Below are 7,138 nucleotides of genomic sequence, written 5' to 3'. Positions count from 1 at the left end.
TCTTGTACCTTCCCTACTCTACCCTGAAATGTTTCTTTCTTTCTGTTTTTTGTTTTGTTTTGTTTTAACAAACAAAACATCACAAAAATCCTCTGTAACCTGTGAATGCTTCTTATTCAAATTATTTTTTGTTTCCCTCAGCGGATGTTTTTACTGTCCTGATGTGGGACCTATCGACCCTATATATATTTCCATCCATGACTTCATACATTGATTACATGTCTATGTATCCATAAATAATACAGTAGGGGTTTTTGCATATTTTATGATTCTAGGTAAATGAAATATTATAAATGCATGTAACTAGACTTTTTAAACAAATTTATGTCAGTATGTGTGGCTCCAAAGCTCATTCATTTTAACTGCTGTATCACATGCCGTTGTAAGATTAAAACAAATGTATTTTTTCATCACTTGATAAACATTTTGACTGCACCCAATTTTTGCCCTTATAAACATGTTCTTGTAAGCTATCTCCTGAACTATTATGTTAGAGTTTCATTGGGTTATATACTTAGAAGTATAATTACTAGACCTTAGGGTATGTATGTATGTCTTCAGTTTCATTAGATCTTGTCTCCAAAATGGTTGTTTTAATTTGTACTCCTACCAGTGATATGTGAGAGTCCCTATGTCTACATAGCTTCATTAACCCTTGGTACTGTCAGTCATTTAAAATTTTTGCCAAAGTGGTAGGAGTGAAATTGTATTTGTTGTTTTTATCTGCATTTCCTTAATTGTTGGTGAAGCTGAGCATCTTTCATCCTTTTTGGCCATTTCTCTTCTGTAAGCTGTTCATAATCTTTTGCCCATTTTTCTGTTGGATTATTGTCCTCTTGTTGATTTGTAGTTTTTCATAAGTTCCAGCTACTGGCACTTTGTTATCTGTGATGCAGGTATTGTCTCTCAGTCAATGGCTTATCTTCTAACATTGCTTGAAATGTCTTTTCATCCTTTTAACTTCAATTCAGTCTTCCAAGTGGGTTTCCTAATAGGACATATGAATAAAGTGGCCTTTTGCATGGCACTCATAAATCAATTTCTTTTAACTAAAGTTGTTCAAGAGAGGTTTGAGACAACTTGATGAGTTTGAAATGAATTTTCAGACTCAAGGGTCAGAAATTCACTCAGCTATATTTAAAAAGAAAGAAAGAAACCAGAAAGCAACTTTGATCCTTTCACACATGAGGTGTAGCCTTCATCTGTTTTTTTTTGTAATATAATCTGAGGCTGAGAAGGGGCTCTTTGATATCTGTAATATCCAATTTAAAATTCACTGAATTCTAGAAATAAAGACCTAGAAGGAACCACAGGGACCACCTGGTTCAACCCTCTCATTTTACAGGAAATAGAAGCTCAGAGAGATGAAATAAAATATTTAGGGCTGAAACCTAGTTTCTTTTCCTTAAAGATTTCAATTTTTAAAAGGATGGATTTAGCTCTTCATTCCTCCAAGGGAATGGGACTTTCATAATTTGACTCGGATACACATAATCTTCTAGAAGTTTCCCTCTTCTTTTGAGGTGTTCCCCTGCCCCCCATTTACTAACACTTTCGGAGTTGTATATAAATCCTGGTTAAATGCTTTGGACACATAGCAACTTATGTTCCCCTGAACCTACTGGGTACTATAAATCAGCCTGCAGAATGGATGAGGGACTTCCATTTTCTCTTTGTTTTCTTATGTCTCTTTCTTCTTCCTTTTCTATTCTTTTCTTTTTTTCTTTTATTTTTTATTTTATTAAGCTCAATTTCCCTTCTCTAGGGAGAGAATACAATAATATTCTTTCGTAGACCCTGGAAACTTGGGTTAGAAATACATCCCTCCAGATGGTTAGGGGAGAGTCCCTTGAGCCAGACTAAAAGCCCTCAATATTTTTTTTTCCCACTTATTTTTCTTATGCGGGGTCCACATCTAAATAGCCTAAAAGTTTCTTTTGATTAAATTAGTTTTCTTTTCTAAATAAAGTGCTGCACGAGGGGTTTTGTTTCTAGTTAGAGTCCTTTTTTAGCTCTAAAATGTCTGTGAATCTAGGGTAAGATTCATCAGAAGTGTGTTGAGAAAAAGCAGAGCAGGCAACTGACTGTAAAAATCCTTGGGGACTGCTGGTAATGACCGTGTATCTTAACTGCCCAGTGCTGTTAAACCACTCCTGGATTACCCGTAAGCTGCTTTCTGTAGTGCTGGTCAGATTTCTCTGGGACCTAACTTTAAAAAACAGCTCTCCACCACCACCACCACCAACTCAGTATGCTAGAAACCTGACTTAGCTTCTAGAGGACAGTGGTTGTGTCTTAGTCATTTTTGTTCACTCGTGCTGCCTAGTGATAATGATGACAGTGGTGGTGATGGTGATAAAAATAAAAATAAAATAATTATGCTTATTACATGCCTGGCACTGTTCTCAGTATTTCACACATATGAATAACTCATTTAATTCTCACGTCTAGGAGGTAAATTACTATTATTATCTCTATTTTACACGTGCAGGCATAGAGAGGCTAAGTCATTTATCCAGAGTCATACTGTTTACCATCAAGATCCAAACAGAACAGAGATGACACATAAAGTAGTTAAATTGGGAGGTTTATTGACAAAGCAGGCTGGCTACAAATGTGAGTATAGAGGAGGCATTGACGGAGCTAGGAGCAGGCAAGCTGTTACTGCCCCTAGGCCTGAATGGATGAAGGGAGGGAGCCATCAGCAGAACCCAGAAAGACAGAGAACTGTGTGAAGCCAATTGCACATTGCACAGAGCAGTGATTTCTGGGCAGGTGCACTCCCAGTCTATAGCAGTCTTGCAGAGAAGGAGTCAAGGGAATAGACACCCTAACCCCTTTCTCTGCCCTCCTTCTGCACTCCTGACAGGCCCCTTCAGTGGCATACTTTGGCAGACCTTCAAGTGTCCTGAAGACCACTGTTGCCATCCATGCCATCTAGCACCAGGGCAGAGAGAGCAGAGTTCATATGGCACACACCAGAGTAAAGTAGCAGAGCTTTGAACCTGGGCAGTCTAACTCCAGTGTCCGTATTCCTAACCACTGTGCCAAATAATGCCTTCTATATTAAGGAAGCACTACAGTGACTAGCATGTAACTAGAATATATTAGATAACTCATCAAAGAGGCATGACTTGCTCAATAAATGACTGGACAGCTTCACCTTCTGCCAATGCATGTCCTGATGGCAAACAACCACGCTGATTTCATTATTGACTTATTTGTGTGTTGCTAGCTTGATCTAGAAAGGATTAGGAATTATTGGACTTACCTTCTCATTAATCATATTTCTGTTTTCATTTTTCAGATAAGGCAAAAATCGGCTGATTTTTCTCCAATTATATATGCTTTTGTCAAGGTGTATTCTCTTGATGGTTATTCCAAAATAATTGGATTACAGCTGCTCTGCAGTTGAAAGTTGCTAGAGGTTAAATTGCTCCCTTTCAGTTTCCAGTTTTGGGGGAGATCACTAAATTAAGCTGAATACTTAACTGATTTTTATAAGCAATTGCCAATTACTTCAGGAATCTCCCATCACTGGTATAAAATGTTTTGATATTGTTTTCAACTAAGTTTCTCTTTCACAGAACGGAAAAATCCCAGGGCACTATGCGGTCATTCTAGAGAAGGAAAGCTAACATAAGGAATTTTTGATTCTGTATGAAACGTAATTGAGGAGGAGAGAAATGGAGGGTGACTTTCATCCTGGGAAAGTGGCCTGAAGGCAGAGTTCATATCAGAGGCTTCATCAAGGAGGTGACCCAAAGGAAATTCACAGTCTTAACCCTCTCCTTAAGGACAGAGGAAAGAAAAAAGAGTAGGAGGAGAACAAGAGTGCTGTTTTAAAAAAATACGTATGCCTTTGATTTTCTCTTTTAAATTTTGGGACATGAAAAATTGCCAACAGGAATAAGAATTCTGATTCAAATATGATCATACAAGTTGCGATTTATTTTGAAGTCCCAAACACAAAAACATAATTGAGAAAGGCAGGTATAACAATCTCTAACTTCTTCAAGTTGTGTGTACTAACAGCATCCACCCGGTAGCTCCAGAAGGAAAAAAAAAAACCCAGGACCGAGGGGGCAAAGAGCTCTCTTTTAATAAAGGAACTCACTGCCTGAGAAAAGAACAGCTAAGGTGCTGTATTGGAAGATCTTTCCTCTCAATTACAGAAATACAAAGCACAGTACGGAACTGTGATTCACTCTCCTTTTTGAGATGTGAACTACATTAAATTGCCAAAGGCTGTGAAGAACAGCTCCAGCGATATGGACCACAAAGCCATTTCAAGGATTGCTCAGGAATCTGAATCTCACTGTTCAGCAAAACGGTCATGAACAATTGAGAATTGGTGTGTTCAGTGGGTGGCACCATGCCAACATGGCCCAGTAAGGGGAATAGAAGCTCTGTGGTGTGGTGGGCTGCTCTACCAGAGGGGTTCTAGTCAGAGATTTCATTTCTTTGTTCCCACTCCTTCCCCTTCCTTTAGGAAGAGGAAGTTGCCAGCTGCTTCACATGCAGGTGAGGCCAAAAAAATTATTCTGAAGCACATTTTTCTTGTTATTTAAAACAATTGCTTTCATGGCTTCCCTTAGTTGCATGTGTGAATGAGTAGCTGTCATGGTCTGGGGAAGAGGGATGGTTGAGATCCTGAAGCCAGTTCTCAACCAGCCTTCCTGGGGTCGGCTTGCTCACTTGGAAGTGACTATACATGTGAACTGATCACTAAGAGGCAAACATCTGGGCTTCAGGTGTTTTGAGGATGGAGTCCAGTGGGAGAGGAAGGGATCACCATACCTTGAAGAGTGACCATAATGGAGTTCTCCTTGGCATTCATGGTAGCAGCTTGAACTGAGATCTTAGCTGCAAAATATTGCTTTCAACCCAACTTTTTGGATCGTTTTCCTGGTGCAGGTGATACTTCCTCTCCCTTTAGTCAGTATCTTCCTAGTTGACTACAGTCAGAATTTCTATTTTTCCACACCTGTGAGAACGGTCACAGGAGTCCTCCCTGTCAGACTCATCTGGGAGGGCTTGGCTCCTGGTGGATGTAGCTGAGTAAGGAAAGAAAAAGCCTGAACGGAGAGTGTATTAGCTAGTTTGGCAGAAGGACTCTTTATTGAACTTTAATTTGGGGAGCAGACAGTCCAGCCCTGAAGAGTTGCTAACACGTTAGCCTCTATGTTTCCTATTGGAACTAGAAACATTGCCCAGCTTTTCTGCACTTGGGAAATAAAATTCATCAGAAATACCCCACCAGAACCCCTCAGCTTCAGTCTGTGTCTTGTGATGGGGCTCTGCTGTATTGGACTTATTCTTCAGACACCTGAAGGGCCTAGGCAATTCCAGGATGCAGAGTAGGAAGGATGTTAGAGTCTTGTTGGATAGATTAGAAGTTCTATTATTACTGCCACATGGGCGTTTTAGCCTCATTCTTTAGAAATTACTGGTGTGTTATTTGCACCTCAAACTCTATAGATTGTTGCTTGTTTATAGAGCATATAATTTGCACTTTCACAAAAGGCTCTCTATTTGTAAAATTGTTTGTGAAAAATATAACAATTAGACATTTTTATCCCGTGCCAAGTGATTTGAATGCCTAGGTGCAAAGCCTTGGATTAGTTAATTTTTGTTATTTTAAAAACTAAAACCTATAGGAGAGAAGTGAAGGAATAAAATCCTTTATAATACTGCTGTAATTGACATACTTATTTGAAATTTGACTTAAAAACTGCCAGGCTTTTCTTGGAAAGGTTTCTGCTGGCCTTGAAATTTTTCAGCTAGCATTTGTGGGGAGCTGGTTGGAGTCACCTGGCGCAGATTCCTGAAACAGACATCACAATTAACATATTCCTAGTTGACCAAGTGGCTTAAGCGCTCCATGATAAGCTGGGGGGGGTGGTGATACCCAGATTGAAACAGTGCTCCACTTTATGATTTGGGGCTAAGCAGCGAAGCAGGATCAGAATAAAGTACAAGGAGAGGCTTATAAATTTTCAGCCCTAATGCTCTTTTCCATGAGATCGTTAGATCAAAGAGAAAGCTGGAGTATTAGGATTTAGGGTCAATGAGACTGGCCTGAATTATGTGATTCCATACTGTGCTGGGGAAAAAGAATCACTAGGTATGCTTTGAACAACTGAGATAAAATAGTTTTTTCCATCACTCAGAGGAGAGTGGGCTTGAGCACCACAGCTCTCTCTTTAGTTTCCTTAAATCAGGAAGGCAAGTTGCGATCTCCTTTGATACTATCTCCGGACTTTTAAAGCAGGTCACTCACGCCAAATGTATGTATGTGGCATTGATCTCATGGGAGATTGTAGGAGAAAAAATGAGAAGTCGAGAGTGGCACTGCTTGCCTGTTATCCCAGCCCTTTGAGAGGCCAAGGCAGGCAGATCGCTTGAGCTCAGAAGTTCTAGACCAGCTTAAGGAACACAGTGAAACCCCATCTCTACAAAAAAAAAAAAAAAAAAATTAGCCAGGCGTTGTGGCGTGTGCCTGTGGTCCCAGCTATTTGGGAGGCTGAGGTGGGAGGATTGCTTGAGCCCAGGAGGTTGAGGGTGCAGTGAGCTGAGATCTCGCCACTGCGCTCCAGCCTGGGTGACAAAGTGAGATCCCGTCTCAAAAAGAAAAAAAAAAAAGAGTGGTGCTGGTGAGAGTGGAGCTGTTCATTCCGTGCACCCGGCATGCCTGACACGTGCTAAGTCTCAATTCAGCGAGCATTTACTGCCTTTGCATTTATTGGTCCTTCATGTGTCAGGCAAGGTGCAGATTATTACATGCTGTCCCTGCCCTCAAGACACTTACAACTTTTTGCTTGCTCCTTATAACTTTTTTGGAGACCAGAAGGCACTGGTGTGATCTCAGTGATCTCAGGACTCAATTAAGCGATTAGTTACCTGCCTTGTGCCTAACTCCACGCTAGTACTCTTCCTTATCAGAAATTATTCTAGCCTTCAAGAAACTTGGTTTGAAACAAGAACGGATTAGAAAATAATACCTGAGCAAACATCATGGAATGCTCTAGCAATCAGGCACCCAAAGGCTGCTACTGCATGAAGATTTTGTCCACAAGGAAGGCAATATTGTGCTTTGTGGAAGAAGTCAAAGCTCTTCCATCTTCCCTTCCTCCCT

The sequence above is a fragment of the Macaca thibetana genome, chromosome 7 (assembly GCF_024542745.1).
Source record: "Macaca thibetana thibetana isolate TM-01 chromosome 7, ASM2454274v1, whole genome shotgun sequence".
In the NCBI taxonomy this organism is placed as follows: Eukaryota; Metazoa; Chordata; class Mammalia; order Primates; family Cercopithecidae; genus Macaca; species Macaca thibetana.
The sequence above is the reverse complement of the archived record's forward strand: the minus strand, read 5'-3'. Positions refer to the sequence as shown.